At 44.5% G+C, this 20,118-nt stretch overlaps 1 long non-coding RNA gene across 1 annotated transcript; it reads left to right on the top strand.

The window, feature by feature from the left end:
• The first annotated feature begins 8,408 nt into the window (after positions 1 to 8,408).
• On the top strand, positions 8,409 to 8,845 carry LOC124658183. Its single transcript, XR_006989043.1, has 3 exons — positions 8,409 to 8,441; positions 8,555 to 8,678; positions 8,768 to 8,845. It is a non-coding gene; the product is annotated as an uncharacterized LOC124658183 (long non-coding RNA).
• The last annotated feature ends 11,273 nt before the right edge of the window (positions 8,846 to 20,118 follow it).

Below are 20,118 nucleotides of genomic sequence, written 5' to 3'. Positions count from 1 at the left end.
TGGGAATTGGGGGAAATCGATTGGGGATTTTTGAGTTTGGTCTAGGGATTTCGGCCGAGGGGGGTTGGACCCGCGTTAGAATCCAGAATATTTCGCTCTACCCGCGTTATGTTTGGGAAAGCAGCGCCAAAATTTTCGCGACCTGACGTGCTCACGTGCCGGCTGTTTGCTCCGCCGGGAGGTATCTGTGCCGGCACTTGCTAAATTTCTGCCGGCTATTAACTTCTCCCGGCACTTAAATTGCCTTGTAAAGTCCATCTTTGCCGGCTGTTTTTTGCCACCAAATTTTGTCCGTGGTGTAGTGTCTTCTTCATCGCCGTCTTCCATCATAACCCCTTCTTCTCCGTGCTTGGTCCAAACATTATAGCTGGACATGAATCCAAACCGAAGCAGGTGGCTCTTAATGTCTCTTGAGCAAGAGTAATCCTTCTCATTCTTACATTTCAGACATGGACAACACATAAAACCTTGCTTCGACTTGTTGGCCTCGGCCACAAGCAGGAAAGAATTCACGCCCTCTCTGAAAGCGGGAGCACATCGGTTACCGTACATCCATGGATGACTCATCTGCATTATAAGTGTATCATATGCAATCACCTTGCTAAAATTAGTATTGTAAGGACTATGTATATACGAGAAAATAGTTGCTAACCTTTTAGGATCAAAAAGAGGAGAAATCTTATCAAATAAAATCAAGTGGCATCCCTCACAAGCATTCCATCAAATACCTCTTGTGCACATCAAGAAAAAATGAGCTAGCATACACCTCCACCTTTCACCACCAAGGAAAAAAATGTAGGGGGAGGTTGGGGGGCTGGCTGCGTGTATATGTAGGCATGGACCTTTTGTCGCGGGCCGTATTACGACCCGCGACAAAAGGGGTGCTGGCAGGAGGCGCCAGAGCACAGACCCCTTTGTCGCGGGTTGTGATACTGCCCGCGACAAAAGGGCGCGATAAAAGGCCCGGCTCGCTCCAAATGGTTTCGGGGCGACGTGGCCAGGCCATTTGTCGCGGGTGCAGGCACGCCCGCGACAAAAGGCTCCCACGAAAGCCTTGTTTTCCACTAGTGACCATGGCTCGGAGAATGCATGGTGGCTGGTAGCCGAAAATTCAAGTCTACATGTATATGGAGGTCACCGTCTTATCACGTGTCATCCATTCAGTCATGTTTGTATCAAGATACGTGCTCTTATTTTGTAGTAGACAGCATCCATCACTAGTAGAAAATTGGGCTTTTATTTAGTTCCAAACGGCTAGGACACCGCACGATTTTAGTCCAAGTTCAAACGGACCTTTAGCTCCGGTTGTAGACACCAACCCTGAATAAAAGTTTTCTGGGTTTTTTTTTTGGGGGCTACACACCCCCTTGGATCGCCTTTTTTAACTTTGTAAAATACAAAAAAAAAATCAAAAAAATACTTTTAGATGTAGGTAGGTTAGGTGATCTACTTATTATGAAAAATAATAACATGAATGTTAACTTATTTTGCAAAAAATGTATTTTTTTAGTAAAATGGCAATTTCTTTTTGTACGAACTCAATATTTTTTGAATATATGAAACTTGCATTCGAACTGTATTTACCTAGTTAATTTTTAGATTCTCAAGTTGCCAAACGGAAATATGAAAAAATTTAGGTTTTAAGTTTTGCAAAAAAAAAATTAAAAAAGTTAATTTTTGTTATTTATTTATTCAAGATTATTATTACATCATTACTTTTGTTTATTAAAAAAATTATTTGGAATCAAACAATAAAGAAGTGTGACATTGTGACTAACAGGATAATAGAATTGATCATATACTAATATCAATATCGTGCGTGCAAAGCACTTGGAAGCGGGATGTAAGAAACTCCGAAGTTAAGTGTGCTAATGCTGGAGCAGTTTGAGGATGGGTGACCGATCGAATAGTTTGACCACGAATAATTAATTTAACTAGAGATTGAGTGTAGTTACAGACTAAACTGCTCAAACAACTGAAATACTAGAAATTCTGAAAAAATAGAAAAAAGAGAGAGTGGAAAAAATTAGAAAATAAAAAGACGCGACCGAGACTAAAGAGAAGGAGGGGGCTTTAGTCCCGATTACGTAGTCCCAGTACCATTATATACTAGTGCATCAAGATGCCTGATTGTACCCAAATCACTTTAGTTGTTGCATTTGCTACTGATTTGTATTCTGCTTCAGTACCTAGAGACTTTAGCTTGCTTTTTTAGCACTCTAGGAAATCAAATTCGGTCCAAAAAAACACAGCAAACACCCAAGTGTACTGACGATTATCTACACAACTTGCCCAGTATGTATTTCAAAAAAGCACTTACTAGTGTAGATGTGGATGTCAGGAATGTTAGTCCAACTGTCATGGTATGCTTAACATACCACATAATACACTTTGCAGTAGTTTAATGAACAATAGTAGGAACATGTAAATACTAAGAGATTTTATTAACTACATAAGAAATATCTGGATGTGTAAGCGTGAGATAGTGCAACGTACCTACCATACTTTATACTTATGTATTCAGTGCTATTCTCTGGTCCCAAAAAACCCCTCTCATGCAATAATCTTTTATGAGGAAGATAAAGATGTAGGCACACCGGTGAATTTCAATGTGCCCACATATTCCAAGATATCATGGGCATACTTTGCTTGACTAAGAACTATGCCATTATCAACTTTCTGAACTTCAATTCTTAGGAAGAAATTCAGATCACCAAGATATTTCAATGCAACCTCTTGACTCAAATCGTTCAATAGAGCATCAGCTGTAGATTTTGAAAAACTAGCGACAATAATATCATCCAAATAGATAAGCATAAAGGTAGTGACGTTGAAATTATGATAAATAAATAGGGATGTATCATACTTGGAAGCAAAGAAACAAAGAGCAATTAACTTAGAGCTCAACCCAGAATACCATGCTCCAGGTGCCTGTTCAGTCCATAGAGTGCCTTGTCCAGTTTCCAAAGAAAATATGGTGCATTTTTGTTCTCATACCAAGGCGGTTGTCTTATATAGACCTCCTCTTCTAGAACATCATGAAGAAACACGTTCTTGACATCGAATTGCACAAGCCCCATCCACTGGAAGCAGACAATGCCAATACAGTTGCAATTTTAGCAACATAACTAAAAGTATTCTCATAGTCAATCCTATATCGCTATTTTAAACCTTCAGCAACCATTCTAGCGTTTTATCGATCAATAGAGTCGGACTTACGCTGGATCTTGTACACTCATCGACAATCTATGATATTTTTACCTTACGCGTGGAGGTGAACATCACGAGAGTGGATCGATCCACACATGATCTGGCTGGGGGCCGTTGCGCGGGAGAAGGAGCGAGTCTGCGAGTATCACACTACGAGAAACCAGTATTTTCTTTTCGGCTGTCAATTTTCTTGTGAGGCCCGAAGTAGTTCACAGGAAAACACTGTATTTTTTTGTGGGTTTTGACTTGCCCGCCAGGAAAATACGTTTTTCTGTGAACTCACAGGAAAATGTTTACAGTTAACCGCCACCGTATTCGCGCGAGAGGCAAATTACACGCCAAATATTTTCATCTCCGCGCCAACTCTAGACTGTTCCCGCCACGTCGCGCGAGAGGAACAAAATAAGAAATGAGCAGATAAGGCAAGCCGTAGAAAATTTTCCCATTCTTTGTCTTCTCCACATCCTCATCGCCGCGAATTTTTGCCAAAAGAGACCACCTGCCCCAATTCATTGACAAAAAGGACCACCTGTGACTGAAATTGGCAAAAAGGACCACCTGCTGGGTGGTGGCAGAGCCCCAGCCGACACGTGGCGCTTGCCGCCAGGGGCTGTGGCGGCACGTTAGCTGCCCTAAGTCGCCGTCCGGCCGCCGTTTGTGCTGGTGGGTCATGCCGCCCCTGCGTCTGGCGGCAGCACGACATGGAGGATGCCTCCACTCCATCCGGCGGCAGGGCCCACCATGCATGCAGCAGCGACAACTCACGTTGGCTAATCATGCATGCATGGTTCAATGTATCAATACATGCACATCGTCTAGTACTACTAGCTTCTGGTTGCACCATATTTTATTAACTAAGCATGTAAGACTTGCTACTACACATTTTATCTATCTTGATCGATGCGTACTACGTACTAGTTGTATGCACAAACAAAACAGGTTTCAACTCCACTATTATTAACTACTTAATTTTCGTTGCATGCAAACATTAACATCTTATTTGAATACTAAAGATCTGCCAAAAATAAAATCATTAGCCAAATTATCTTTTAACTTATTTTAATTAATAACCAGAAAAATTCGGGCATGTAGCAGCGACGACTTTGGAGGCAGGCCTCGAGCGGGAATCCGGCCTGCCGACCAACCCTGGTGCACTGATTTCGAAAACCTGCTGCACTGATTTTGAAGCGACGACGAGACGTAAAGATGTCAGAGATTCCCGGTCAATACAGGAAATTGATCACCGAAAGCGGTCTATATGCGTAGGAATTCTGTGCTGATACAGCAATTAGAGCACCGACAGCCGATACCAATAACTGTGCACTAATTTTTTGGTACTGCTCACTCTAATTGAAGGCTATATAAGTCGGCTTTCCCGCATAGAAATCGAAGCAGCAGGATCGATTTTGCCTTCTCCGCGTCTCTGTTTCGTGCGCAAAATACCGCGCAAGAGATTAAGGGAAAGAGCTGCTGAGGCGCAAGCGGCAGAAGACCGCGGCGACAAGTCCGGAAAATGGCCACGGTGGACGCATGGCAAATAGAGTGATATATTTGTACTAACTACGTATGTTAAATTCCGTTTTACTTTGTCGTTGTATCTTAAATTCCGTTGTAGTGAGTAGCCGTATTTTTGCATGTTCATGTATCTTATTTTGAAGTACTTGTTGAATAATTATTCGAAATTATAGAGATATGTCTCATACATAGGTCATACATAGATACAAATAATAGTGAAATGCCAGAGTCGTCAACATATCACGCTTGTCGACGACGGCGTGGTGGTCTCTGCCTATCACCAGAAGGCGACCATGTATTGTGGTTCTATTTGCGTCATATCAGGCCATGTCGGGACTGAAGATTCCTGCGTATCGAACGGCTCCGTCAGAAACATGCACGCACTAATCATGTTCTGTAATTAACATGCATTAACCTGAGTTGGGACTCTGCTTCATCAATCCATTTCGTAATCCATGTTTGATTACGCTGACTCCAGTCGAAACAACTCATGCCTTTATTGTCTTGTCTACAATTCAATAAATTTTATTAAATAATGAAATAGATTAATTGAAGTGCAATTCATTGTTTATATTACAGTGACCGAACTTACGTATGAACATCAGCAACAAGGCGTCTCGTCGTCGCTTCAAAATCAGTGCAACAGGTTTTCGAAATCAGTGCACCAGGGTTGGTCGGCAGGCCGGATTCCCGCTCGAGGCCTGCCTCCAAAGTCGTCGCTGCTGCATGCCCGAATTTTTCTGGTTATTAATTAAAATAAGTTAAAAGATAATTTGGCTAATGATTTTATTTTTGGCAAATCTTTAGTATTCAAATAAGATGTTAATGTTTGCATGCAACAAAAATTAAGTAGTTAATAATAGTGGAGTTGAAACCTGTTTTGTTTGTGCATACAACTAGTAGTACGCATCGATCAAGATAGATAAAATGTTGTTGCCTGCTAAAACCCACCAACGAGCAGCGACGAGCAACACGAAGAGCCGGGAGGCTCCCAAGACTGCTGGTGGGCCCTGGTCCCTCGGTCAATGGCCCGCAATGCTCTGGCACACGTCCTGACGGTCGCAAGGGCGTGCCACCTGACCTATACCTGGTCAGGAAGGTGTTGGATCGCTTCGATTAGTTTCCTGCATGGTAGACACGTAAACATTAAATGAGCCTCGATCGGCTCTCAGGTCACCCTGCTCATCGGCTCAGAGAGCCGATTGACCCATGGTTCATGTTAGATCTTGCAATAACATGGGTATCCTGCTTCATTAATATTAAGCTAAATCGATCTACGACAGTTTAGGGTTTTCACCGTATAACCGGAACATCCTACACGTAGTTGAGCCTAGCAGATACGAAAGATGATGGAAAACTAACCCTAAAAGAGGCCTAAAAACCAACATAGAGTCGATTCCCGGAACATCCCTTCTAGGATCGGCAAACAATACCTAACGCACTACCGGATCGTTCAACCCGTTTGCAAGGCCTAACCATACGGATATCAAACTAATCCTTGCAGAACAAGGAGCAACTATAACAGATCAAATCTACTAAATAAAGATGAAGCAAGATGCCGCCCTTACACCTAAGATAGGTGTAAGGGCGGCTAGACATCGAGGGGCAGCATAGCTAAGCAAGCATATAAGAAAAGCATCGATGCAAGCCCCAAAACATCCACGATAAGTAGTGTTGCTCGCCATCAACAAGGCTTCAGTACGAGCAACACCAGATAACGAATAAACCTATACTGCCTAGATCGCAAGATGCGATCTAGGCAGCATGATGCTTACCCGGAAGAAACCCTCGAAACAAGGGGTGGCGATGCGCCTAGATTGTGTTTGTTGTGAACGTGGTCGTCCTCCTTTCTCAATAACCCTAGGTACATATTTATAGTCCGTGGACTTTCTAATTCGGGAATAAACCTAACCGTGTACGATCTAAACTCTATCTCTTAATTCTAATCTACCATAATATACAGATACACGGGCAATCTAGCCCAAACTGTCGTACAAGGCCGATTTAGAGACACTTCATGCGCACATCCTCCAAGCCCATCTCAATTACGGCCCATCTCCGGCTCTGGCTAAATTCTGGTGATAACAAATGTGTAGTAGCTAATCTAGCTGTTTATTACATATTTACATGCAAGTCTTACATGCTTAGTTAATAAAATATGGTGCAACCAGAAGCTAGTAGTACTAGACGATGTGCATGTATTGATACATTGAACCATGCATGCATAATTAGCCAACGTGAGTTGTCGCTGCTGCATGCAGGGCGGGCCCTGCCGCCGGATGGAGTGGAGGCATCCTCCACCTCGTGCTGCCGCCGGCCGCAGGGGCGGCATGGCCCACCAGCACAAACGGCGGCCGGACGGCGACTTAGGGCGGCTAACGTGCCGCCACCTGGTGCGGCGGCGGGGCCCTGCCGCCACAGCCCCTGGCGGCAAGCGCCACGTGTCGGCTGGGGGCCCTGCCGCCACCCAGCAGGTGGTCCTTTTTATCAATTTCAGTGACAGGTGGTCATTTTTGTCAATGAATTGGGGTAGGTGGTCTCTTTTGGCAAAATTTCCATCACCGCCGTCCTCAGCCCAGCTCCTCGCCATTGTTGGCCGCCGGCATCCTCTGCAGCCTCCTCGTTCCAGCGCCGCTGGTCTCCCATCTGCTTCGTCCTCCACCGCATACTGCTACTATATCCCTGCACGGACAGATCCCATCTCGCCACTCATGTATCCCTGACCTCCACCACCGCCTGCTCCTAGGTCTGTCCGCGAGCCCCGCGACCACCGTCCCCACCTCCATCCGCGAGCGCCGCCCCCCTACCTTCTCTTCCCACCTCCATTCGCGGCCCGAAGGCTGTCCGAATCCTATCCTCTGCAGCCGTCGCCCAACTCCACTCGGCCGACCTTGACAGCAACCAGCAATTCCTCTTCCGTTTTTCAGCAGATCGTTTTTGGTGTGGTAAGTACTGCATTGATTATTATACATACTTGATGTGCTGCACGGTGAAGTACCTAGCTAATTCATGCATGTATTTATTTGCTTAGAAGAAAAGGAAAGAGCAGGATGGGTGGCCGGGTGGCTGCATTCCAAACGATTTGAGGATAGCCTGGTTTGCATTATCTGTGATAGAAATTGGCTAGCTAGTTCAGATTCATTTTAGCTGAAAATATAAGCCATACTTGTCAGAAAACTAGGGCCATTTGTTTGACCGTATTGATTATTTTGTTTTCATGATGCAAGAGATAGCTTTGTTCTATTTTGTATGTTAAAGCTTTAGGAGCCCGATTAAGTGTTGCGATTAGGTGTTGAGTGTCGCCTAAGCGTGCGGAACCGGGCAGAAGCGAAGAAAAGTGCAGTGCTGAGCATCTATGGTCGCCGGCGGCAAAACGAAAAATTGAGGGTAGGTGGGAGGGAAAAGTAGAAGATAGGGTTTCCGCCTCAGATTGAGGTCGACCTTGTCGCCGCCATCCGTCCGCTGCGCCTCAGGACTCAGGTATTCCTTAATCCTTTTATTCTCCTTCACGTGCATGTGCTACTGGTGTGCTGTTGTGTGTATGTGAGTTGGTGTGGTGCTAAGATTTGCTTGCAATTTGTAGGTACTGTCAAGAAACGGACATTGATCCGGGTGCGGGTGGGTCGGTGCCTGAGGTGCCAATGGTATAGACCGGCAACTCAAGCGATGTTGGTTTGAAGTAAGGTAAATATTGTGATCCAATCAACAAGAGTAAGGTGTTTGTGCACATGATACCCTTTCTTTTCTAATTGTTAGTGAAGTAAATTTTGTCAGATTATATCAAGTGAATGGCATTGGATATGTGACATATTGATTCTTTTTTTTCAAGCTTGATGTGCTGCATGGTGGTAGGATCTAGCTTTGAATCCTTCATACTGTCCTGAGCTATTATGGAAGGTGCAGCCCGTTGATACAACTTCTGCCTTTTGCCACCCTTGACAAAAAATTAAACGGTAAGCATTTAGGTTTAGAAGCAAGTTAGTTATCTCTTTACGTGGAAATATAAGTATTGCATTTGAATAATTGTGATATCCTCTTGTAGGTGCTGTTTTGCATCTTCAGAAATGTTCGTGCAAAACAGAAGGAATTGTGTTGTGTAATTGCAGTCAAGTGCAACGCACACTAGTGGAAAACATGCCTAATGTCGCGGGTCGTATGACCCTTTTGTCGCGGGCGGCCAACCGCGACAAGGGAGGCGCGACAAAAGGTCCCCCTTTTGTCGCGGGTCTCTTACCACCCGCGACATATGGTCGACCACGTGGCAGGCGCGGGGCGCGCAGGGGACAGGCCCTTTTGTCGCGGGCGGTATTACCACCCGCGACAAAAGGCCCTCTACGTGGCGCGCGCACAACGCTGCTGCTTTAGGGTTTGAGGGGTGCAGCGCCCCCCCCCCCCCGCCACCGACCACCTGTTATTTCATTTTTTTTCATTCGAAAATAAAAGTTGCATATATTTGTACGCTACTAGAAGTGGTACACGTTCATTCATTATATATATATAGATCGATCAAACAAATATTGGAAACAAAAATCGATTCCCCTTACATGTAGATTCCCCTTACATATATATATACATTTAGCTCACGATCGACAAGCGGTACTAACGACCGTCTATTTGGAGGTAGAGCATCTATTTGGACTAAACAAGCCTTTGTTGTTTAGTACTTCTTTAACCAAAAGTCCCGCAAGTTCCTCCGCAATTCCTAGTACGTGTTCCTTTGGTTGGAGTCTGTTCCGCATGTAGTCGACCTATATACGAAAATGAGATGAGTATGACTATATCAATCTTGATAACGAAATATTGACGATAATAAATAAAGTTGTGAATGTTATTACTTACGTTGAATTTATTTTTGTTCTGCTTCTCAGTGGTTAACATGCGAATGGACTCGCAAACGTAGTATCCACATAGATTCGTCCCTTGTGGCTGCTGAGGGCACGGTACAGGAGTAAATGTTAGCTTCTCTGCCCAGGTACCCTCCTTATGATGGTTCTTGAAAGCTCTCCAAGCCCTGCCAGGCAAAAGAATGATTGAATGAGTGGATAATTAATTGATATCTCACGAAAGATATAGCGCGGCGATGAAGGAAATTACACTTGGAGCAACTTCTGCAAGTCGCGGAACCCATCCACGCCTCTACTCAGTGGGTCTCTTACTTCCACTATTCCCTTATCAGCTTTAATGTCTAGTAGAATCCAGTGGAAGCTGCACATGTTATGTATATACGTCAGGAATTACACTTAACATCGAGTAAGAAAAATTGACTGTGCATAAAAGATCATTAAGACTCTCACTCGTAATTGTAAGGAAACAATATTGAATCACAGAAATATTGCTCCCCCAAAAACCTTAGTAGGTTTCCCCCCGTATCTTCGCGGTTATGCTTTACCGTTTGAACATTTACTTTATCTGGGTCAACAAACCCAATATTGATAATATTGTTACTTTGGCATTCACTGATCTTCAGTCTGCATAAGAGAACACATAAGATATAATGAGTATATGCAATGAAAACAAACATGAACTGAATGAAAGTGAACTTATATGTAGTTAACAACTTACAAGCAATAGCAACTCATGAGAGATTTGTCGAGGGCATCTAAATTGAATAACTGCCAGAGTTCATTTATCTCAATATGGATCTCCTCCTTTCGGTAGTAATATTCAAATGGTATATCCGCCACGATGTACCTTATGTTCTCCTTGCATGCATCAAGGTACCAGCGATGCAAATTCCGCATATGTGTTGGCAGTTTATGCAGCTGCTCTCTGCTGACCAAGTCGGCCCCCTAGACAAATTTAGGAGCTATATCGGCGGTGGGTAGTGCAGCATCTGCTGCCGGCAGCAATTCCTCCACGGTAGCCGAACGAGGCAGCCGCTAGGCTTGCGGCTTCTTCCGGCACGAAACCACCATGTTCCTGGTACACCTTGGGAACATTAAGCACTTTGAGTGCTTGGGATCGGTTGTTTGGGCTGATGTCCGAGTAGGGGAACTTCCTTTCTTTTTTGCCTTACGTCGTTTGCTTGGCCTTGAGGGGTGCACTTGTTGAACTTGACTTCTTCTCGGCTGCAATTCTAGGCGATGATTTGCTCGTGCTAGCAATATCCTTCTTCTTAGCCTTGTCATCCTTGTTCTTCTTAGCCTTTTCAGCCTGCTTCTTGTCATCAATTACCCTCGCAAGGTGGCGTGTATAGTCATCCTTCTTCTCGTGTAAGTCATATTGTGATGGTGTGTTCAGAAAAGAAGTAGCATATGCTATTTGCTTCTCGGTGTATGGCTCTGGCGCTGGAGGTTTTGGCTTATGAAAATGCTCATAGTTGTATTTCGCAACAATGGCCTCATTTTCCTCGACAGTACGATCGTAAGGACGGGTGGGGGGAGGAACCTTTGGTACTTTTGGGAGGGGCGACATCTTGCGGATAGGACTCTTGAAACGCTTCCGTTTGGGTGCATTTCGAGTCTTAGTGGGCGGAGGCGGCGGCGCTGGAGATGGAGATGGACTACAGATGTCGTGGTCGACGTCGTACCCATGGGGTGATGGTGGCGACATGTGATCAGTAGGAGGAGGTGATGGTGGCCTGCGATCATCTGGAGGAGGTGATGGTGACCTGGGACGACTGGTACTAGGGGCTACCCAGCCTGGCAGCCTGATGTTATTCTTTTCCCAGATAATGATTTCTCCCAGCACCTCTCTGAGTGTAAACCCCCGTCACCTCCAGGGAACTGGAGCTCCAATGTCTCCCACGACGGTACAACTGAATCCACCCCGACACGAGCATAGCCAGCTGGAATCTCATTGCCATGCCATGTTGCTGGCTCACCTTCAGGTCCAAATGCAGTTAAGACATAGCCGACCGCCACCTTAACAGACATGTTCCTGAACACCTCATGGAGATCACAAGGTGTTTGCTCCTTGATTCCATCCACGGGGTCGCCAGGACCGCCATCTATCATCCGTGTAGGAGGGGCCTCCGAGTCGGCCACGCTGCTGTCTCGTCGCTGAGATATGACAGCGGTATTATCTGGTTGGCGCTGTCCTTTTAGTTCATTTATCTCCCGCTGCTGCTACTGAATCTCCCGCTGCTGCTGGTCAAGTCGGCGTTGGAACTCGGCCATCCGGTCATTCTGCACCTCCAGCTCACGTTGTTTAGCTCTCGCTCGGCTTCTATAAGTCTCCGCGTCGGCCGGAAACCCAAGCGACCACGGAATACTAGGGCCGAAGCCTCTTGTTCGTCCTCCCTTCTCAGGATTACCGAGGACAAGTGTCAGCAAATCTTTCTCTCTATCGGGAGCAAACTTTAGTTTTTCCGCCTTTATATCTATCGTCACGGCAATCCATTTTTCCCTGGGTACCCTAACCATGCTGTCACTTTCAACAATGTTCCCTGTCTTCATGTCATACTCACAGCCATGGGCGAGGAACCAATTTCGAGCCCTAATGTCCCATCCTTCACGCGTGGGTTCTGGAGTGATCCCATTCCGCTCCATCTCAGCCTCTTGTGCATCCCACTTAGGCATGGTTACTTCGTAGCCCCCTCGCCCCGTATGATGGTGATATTTCTTTTCGCTTGCATTCTTCTTGTTTTTCTTTGACAGGTTCACAGCCTCCTCTGATTCTTTGTACTTCACAAATTCTTCCCAGTTATGCTCCTGCTTCGCTAGGTAGTTTTCGAATACTGGAGGCTTCTTCTCGGCCTTATAAGTTTTCCATAACCGGTTCTTATACGCTCGGAAAAGTTCCCCCATCTTCTTAAGAGCCCATTTCTTCACTAGCGCCCTCTTCTTGGCATTCTCAGAGTCCGATCCCAAATTTGGCAAAGTGAAATGTGACATGAGGTCGTCAAAAAGTGTGTTCTTGAACCTATCGGCAACCTGATCTTCGGACACATTCTTGGTCTTGTTCCATTCTCTAATAGTGATCGGGATACGATCTCTAACCAGAACTCCGCACTGATTCTTAAATGTCACTCTGACACTCGCGGGTGCCACCGGTTGGCCTTTCGGTGATACAGCTTCAATGTTGAAGTGGTCTTTTTTGCCCAATCTCTTTGTCGGGCCTCGTTTCTCCAACTTATCTTCGGAGGCCTAAGAGAATAAAAATCAGTTAATTTATATACATATGTACATATAGAATTCCATTAATGCCTCAACTGATCGTATACCTCATCATTACCGGAGCCGTCGGCTTCTCCATCACCGGAGCCGTCGGCTTGTCCATCACTGAAGTCCTCGGCTTCTCCATCACCGGAGCCGCGGTCTTCTCCAGCTCCGGAGCCGTCTGCTTCTTTATCACCGGAGCCGCGATCTTCTCCAGCTCCGGAGCTGTCGGCTTCTGGACCATCGCGGATTATGTTCTCGAAAAAGTCTTCCTGTTCCAAGTCAAGACGAATTTCGAATGGATCCATTGTTTCTGCAAAAAATTAAATCGATAAGTACATGGTCTAACCCTAACCAAACCCTAACCCTAATGGCGACGCGTGTTTGCGAGAGAGAGGGTGTCGGCGACGCTAGTTTGCGAGAGAGAGAGGGTGTCGGCGACGCTAGTTTGCGAGAGAGAGGGTGTCGGTGGACGCGTGTTTGCGAGAGAGAGGGTGTCGGCGACGCTAGTTTGCGAGAGAGAGGGTGTCGGTGGACGCGTGTTTGCAAGAGAGAGAGAGAGAGAGGGTGTTGGCGACGCGTGTTTGCGAGAGAGAGAGGGTGTCGGCGACGCGTGTTTGCGAGAGGGAGGGGGTGTCGGCGACCCGTGTTTGCGAGAGAGAGAGAGAGGGTGTCGGCGACGCTTGTTTGCGAGAGCGATAGGGTGTCGGCGACGCGTGTTTGCGAGAGGGAGAGGGCGTCGGCGACGCGTGTTTGCGAGAGAGAGGGTGTCGGCGACGCTAGTTTGCGAGAGAGATATACTAAACATTTTTCTACCTAAAACTAAATCCATAAAGCAAATACATATACAAAAAACCGTAAATACATATAGTAAACATTTTTCTAAACTAAACATTTTTCAACCTAAAACTAATCAATTAACTAACTAAACCTAAACTAACTAACAAAACCTAAATTAACTAACTAAACCTAAACTAACTAACTAATTCATACTAATTAACTTAATACATATATATATATACATACTAACTAAACCTAAACTAAGTAAACCTAAACTAACTAACTAAACCTAAACTAACTAACAAACCTAAACAAACTAACTAATTACATACTAATTAACTTAATAATACTAACTAATTAACTCAATTAAGTAAAAAAATGAAAAATAAAAAAAGGCAACGGGGCGCCCGAGCAGGGCGCGGCGGCGCGCTACCTCTTGCACACGGCGGCGCGCGCTGGAATCGGCGGCAACGGCGGCGCGGCCCGAGGCGGAGCGGCGCAGGTGGCGGCCCCCGGCGCAGAGAGGAGCGTGCAGGCAGAGGGCGTCGGCGAACGGCGGCGGCTCGAGGCGGACCTTCCGCGCGCGGCAGAGGGCGGCGGCGGCGAATTTCGGCAGCCTGACGGCATGGTCTAGGGTTGGCCTCCTTCGTCGTCGCGGGTTGTGCGTCGGCCCGCGACGCACGGTGGCTTTATACCCACCCCCCTTTTGTCGCGGGTGGTGGCACGACCCGCGACAAAGACCCCTTTTATCGCGGGTCGTGCCACCACCCGCGACAAAAGCAGGGGTCTTTTGTCGCGGGTCGAGCCACCACCCGCGACAAAAGGGGGTAGGAGCTGATCCGTGGCACAGCCCATCCAACGGCTCTGGCCGTTTGAATCCAACGGCCTAGAGCCGTTGGATGGGCTGTGCCACGGATCAGCTCATCATACCCTCTTCACCCCTTTTCTTTTTTCTATTTAAAATTAATAAAACTATTATTTCAATAACTTTTGAATGGTAACTTAAATACAAATGTTTTATATATGAATATTGATCAAAAAAAGCTAATGAACATGAATATGACATCCATATACCTATTTGCATCTCGCATCATATGAAACATTGATAGTCGTGTATGTTTCACCCCTGTGCACCGCCTCCGTGCCACACGTGTCGCGTCCCGTCGACGCCGTCGTGCGACGTGTCGCCACCGCTTCCACGTTCCTCGCCCCGCCGACGCCGGCGTGCGACGTGTAGCCACCGCTTACACGTGCCATGCCCCGCGTGCGCTATATAGAGCGACGAGTGCGGGCGCAACCACACGTCGCCACCGCCTCCGCTCATTCATCTCCGGGATGCCTCCACGTCGTCGAGGGGCGTCCGGTTTCCGTGGCGTTCGAGTGCGTCCGAGCGGTAGGTTCACCGCCGAGATACTCGCCGGTGGCTTCCGCCTCACCCTCGGCACGTACAACACACACGTACACCTGGTTTGGCCCACAACTCCAAAAGTTCATCGACTAATGGCCTTAGGTACTGATACGTCTCCGACGTATCGATAATTTCTTATGTTCCATGCCACATTATTGATGATATCTACATGTTTTATGCATACTTTATGTCATATTTATGCATTTTCCGGCACTAACCTATTAACGAGATGCCGAAGAGCCGATTCTGTCGTTTTCTCGCTGTTTTTGGTTTCAGAAATCCTACAAAGGAAATATTCTCGGAATTGGACGAAATCAACGCCCAGGGGCCTATTTTTCCACGAAGCTTCCAGAAGACCGGAGGACTTACGAAGTGGGGCCAAGAGGTGGCGCCACACTAGGGCGGCGCGGCCCAAGCCTTGGCCGCGCCGGCCTGGCGTGTGGGGCCCTCGTGTGGCCCCCTGACCTGCCCTTCCTCCTACATATAGTCTTCGTCTCGAAACCCCCAGTACCGAGAGCCACGAGACGGAAAACCTTACTGAGACGCCGCCTCCACCAATCCCATCTCGGGGGATTCAGGAGATCGCCTCCGACACCTTGCCGGAGAGGGGAATCATCTCCCGGAGGACTCTTCACCACCATGATCGCTTCCGGAGAGATGAGTGAGTAGTTCACCCCTGGACTATGGGTCCATAGCAGTAGCTAGATGGTCGTCTTCTCCTTATGTGCTTCATTGTCGGATCTTGTGAGCTGCCTAACATGATCAAGATCATCTATCTGTAATGCTATATGTTGTGTTTGTCGGGATCCGATGGATAGAGAATATTATGTTATGTTGATTATCAATCTATTACCTATGTGTTGTTTATGATCTTGCATGCTCTCCGTTATTAGTAGAGGCTCTGGCCAAGTTTTTACTCTTAACTCCAAGAGGGAGTATTTATGCTCGATAGTGGGTTCATGCCTCCATTAAATCTGGGACAGTGACAGAAAGTTCTAAGGTTATGGATGTGCTGTTGCCACTAGGGATAAAACATTGATGCTATGTCCGAGGATGTAGTTATTGATTACATTACGCACCATACTTAATGCAATTGTCTCGTTGTTTGCAACTTAATACCGGAAGGGGTTCGGATGATAACTCTGAAGGTGGACTTTTTAGGCATAGATGCATCGTTGGATAGCGGTCTATGTACTTTGTCGTAATGCCCAATTAAATCTCACTATATTCATCATATCATGTATGTGCATGGTCATGCCCTCTCTATTTGTCAATTGCCCGACCGTAATTTGTTCACCCAACATGCTATTTATCTTATGGGAGAGACACCTCTAGTGAACTGTGGACCCCGGTCCTATTCTTTTACATTGAATACAATCTGTTGCAATACTTGTTCTTTACTGTTCTTCGCAAACAATCATCTTCCACACTATACATCTAATCCTTTGTTACAGCAAGCCGGTGAGATTGACAACCTCACTGTTTCGTTGGGGCAAAGTACTTTGGTTGTGTTGTGCAGGTTCCACGTTGGCGCTGGAATCCCTGGTGTTGCGCTGCACTACATCCCTCCGCCATCAACCTTCAACGTGCTTCTCGATAAACCTTGGTTTCTTTCTGAGGGAAAACTTGCTACTGTCTGCATCACACCTTCCTCTTGGGGTTCCCAACGGACGTGTGTTAATTGCACGCATCAAGCATATTTTCTGGCGCCGTTGCCGGGGAGATCAAGACACGCTGCAAGGGGAGTCTCCACTTCCAATCTCTTTACTTTGTTTTTGTCTTGCTTTATTTTATTTACTACTTTATTTTCTGCATTATATAAAAACACAAAAAAATTAGTTGCTAGTTTTACTTTATTTACTGTCTTGTTCTCTATATCAAAAACACAAAAAAAAATTAAGTTACTTGCATTTATTTTATCTAGTTTGCTTTATTTACTACTGCTAAAATGGGTACTCCTGAAAATACTAAGTTGTGTGATTTCACAACCACAAATAATAATGATTTCTTATGCACACCTATTGCTCCACCTGCTACTACAGCAGAATTCTTTGAAATTAAACCTGCTTTACTGAATCTTGTTATGAGAGAGCAATTTTCTGGGTGTTAGTTCTGATGATGCTCGCTGCCCATCTCAATAATTTCGTTGAACTATGTGAAATGCAAAATTATAAGGATGTAGATGGTGATATTATAAAACTTAAATTGTTTCCTTTCTCATTAAGAGGAAGAGCTAAAGATTGGTTGCTATCTCTGCCTAGAAATAGTATTGATTCATGGACTAAATGCAAGGATGCTTTTATTGGTAGATATTATCCTCCTGCTAAAATTATATCTTTGAGGAGTAGCATAATGAATTTTAAATAAGTGGATAATGAGCATGTTGCACAAGCTTGGGAAAGAATGAAATCTTTGGTAAAGAATTGCCCAACCCATGGACTGACTACTTGGATGATCATCCAAACCTTTTATGCATGACTGAATTTTTCTTCACGGAACCTATTGGATTCAGCTGCTGGAGGTACCTTTATGTCCATCACTTTGGGGGCGGCAACAAAGCTTCTTGATAATATGATGATTAATTACTCTGAATGGCACACGGAAAGAGCTCCACAAGGTAAGAAGGTAAATTCCGTCGAAGAAACCTCTTCCTTGAGTGATAAGATTGATGCTATTATGTCTATGCTTGTGAATGATAGGACTAATGTTGATCCTAATAATGTTCCGTTAGCTTCATTGGTTGCTCAAGAAGAACATGTTGATGTAAACTTCATTAAAAATAACAATTACAATAATTCTAGGCCATATCCTCCTAATGGTAACTCTTATGGTAGATATGTTTCACCTAATGAGGAAAAGATGCTAGAAATTGAAAGATTCACTAAGAGCTTTATGCAATCACAATATGAGAAAAATCAATTGTTTACTAAAACTATGAATGAACAATCTACCTTGTTGAAAAATATAGGAAATCAACTTGAAAATTTGAATATGGGGATTTCGGATTTGCAAACTAAGATTTCAAATGCTCAAAAACCGAATCTCATACTGTCTACGTCACAATCCTCCTTAATTAATAAAATGGCCGCTAAACCTGAGGATATTGAAAATAAGATTGTTACTATAGCAAATGCCATCCAAGTTCGAATTAATGAAAATATTAGATTGATGGCTGAATTGCATGCTAGGTGGGAAAGAGAAGAAAATGAAAAACTAGCTAAAGAGAATAATGTAGCTAAAGTTTGGACTATTACCACCACTAGCAATGCTAATGCTCCACATGTTGCTGCACCTCCTACTAATAATGGTAAAAGGATTGGTGTTGGCAATGTTTCCACTTCCAATGCAAAGCCTGCAAAACTGCCGGAAACTGCTAAAACTGTTGAAACTGCCTGTGATAAAACTGCTGAATTTTTTTCCAACATTGGGGATGATGATCCCATTGCTGTAGTTCATAATGATTTAGACTTTGATGATTGCCACATCTCTGAAGTCATAAAGCTTTTACAAAAGCTTGCTAAAAGTCCTAATGCTAGTGCTATAAATTTGGCCTTTACAAAACATATTACAAATGCTCTCATAAAAGCTAGCGAAGAGAAACTAGAACGTGAAGCTTCTATTCCTAGAAAGTTAGAAGATGGTTGGGAGCCTATCATTAAGATGAGGGTCAATGATTTTGATTGTAATGCTTTATGTGATCTTGGTGCAAGTATTTCTGTTATGCCTAAGAAAATTTATGATATGCTTGACTTGCCACCATTGAAAAATTGTTATTTGGATGTTAATCTTGTTGATAATGTTATAAAGAAACCTTTGGGGAGGATTGATAATGTTCGTATTATGGTTAACAATAACCTTGTCCCCGTTGATTTTGTTGTCTTGGATATTGAATGCAATGCATCTTGTCCCATTATATTGGGAAGGCCTTTTCTTCGAACTGTTGGTGCCACCATTGATATGAAGGAAGGTAATATTAAATATCAATTTCCTCTCAAGAAAGGTATGGAACACTTCCCTAGAAAGAGAATGAAGTTACCTTATGATTCTATTATTAGAACAACTTATTATGTTGATGCTTCGTCTCTTGATGTTACTTGATACACACTTTCTGCGCCTAGCTGAAAGGCGTTAAAGAAAAGCGCTTATGGGAGACAACCCATGTTTTTACTTCAGTACTTTTATTTTATATTTGAGTCTTGTAAGTTGTTACTACTGTAGAAACCTCTCCTTATCTTAGTTTTGTGCATGGTTGTGCCAAGTAAAGTCGTTGATAGTAAGGTTCATACTAGATTTGGATTACTCGCGGTAAACATGATTTCTTTGTCTGTCACGAATCTGGGCCTAATTCTCTGTAGGTAACTCAGACAATTATGCCAATTTACGTGAGTGATCCTCAGATATGTACGCAACTTTCATTCAATTTGGGCATTTTCATCTGAGCAATTCTGGTGCCACTTTAAAATTCGTCTTTACGAACTGTTCTGTTTTGACAGATTCTGCCTTTTATTTCGCATTGCCTCTTTTGCTATGTTGGATGAATTTCTTTGTTCCATTAATGTCCAGTAGCTTTGTGCAATATCCAGAAGTGTTAAGAATGATTATGTCACCTCTGAACATGTAAATTTTTATTGTGCACTAACCCTCTAATGAGTTGTTTCGAGTTTGGTGTGGAGGAAGTTTTCAAGGATCAAGAGAGGGAGATGATACAATATGATCAAGGAGAGTGAAAGCTCTAAGCTTGGGGATGCCCGGTGGTTCACCCCTGCATATTTTAAGAAGACTCAAGCGTCTAAGCTTGGGGATGCCCAAGGCATCCCCTTCTTCATCGACAACATTATCGGGTTCCTCCCACGAAACTATATTTTTATTCCATCACATCTTATGTGTTTTGCTTGGAGCGTCGGTTTGTTTTTGTTTTTGTTTTTGTTTGAACAAAATGGATCCTAGCATTCATTGTGTGGGAGAGAGACACGCTCCGCTGTTGCATATGGACAAATATGTCCTTAGGCTTTACTCATAGTATTCATGGCGAAGGTTGAATCTTCTTCGTTAAATTGTTATATGGTTGGAATCGGGAAATGCTACATGTAGTAATTCTAAAATGTC

The sequence above is a fragment of the Lolium rigidum genome, chromosome 5 (genome assembly GCF_022539505.1).
Source record: "Lolium rigidum isolate FL_2022 chromosome 5, APGP_CSIRO_Lrig_0.1, whole genome shotgun sequence".
In the NCBI taxonomy this organism is placed as follows: domain Eukaryota; kingdom Viridiplantae; phylum Streptophyta; class Magnoliopsida; order Poales; family Poaceae; genus Lolium; species Lolium rigidum.
This window is presented reverse-complemented; position numbering and strand designations above follow the sequence as displayed.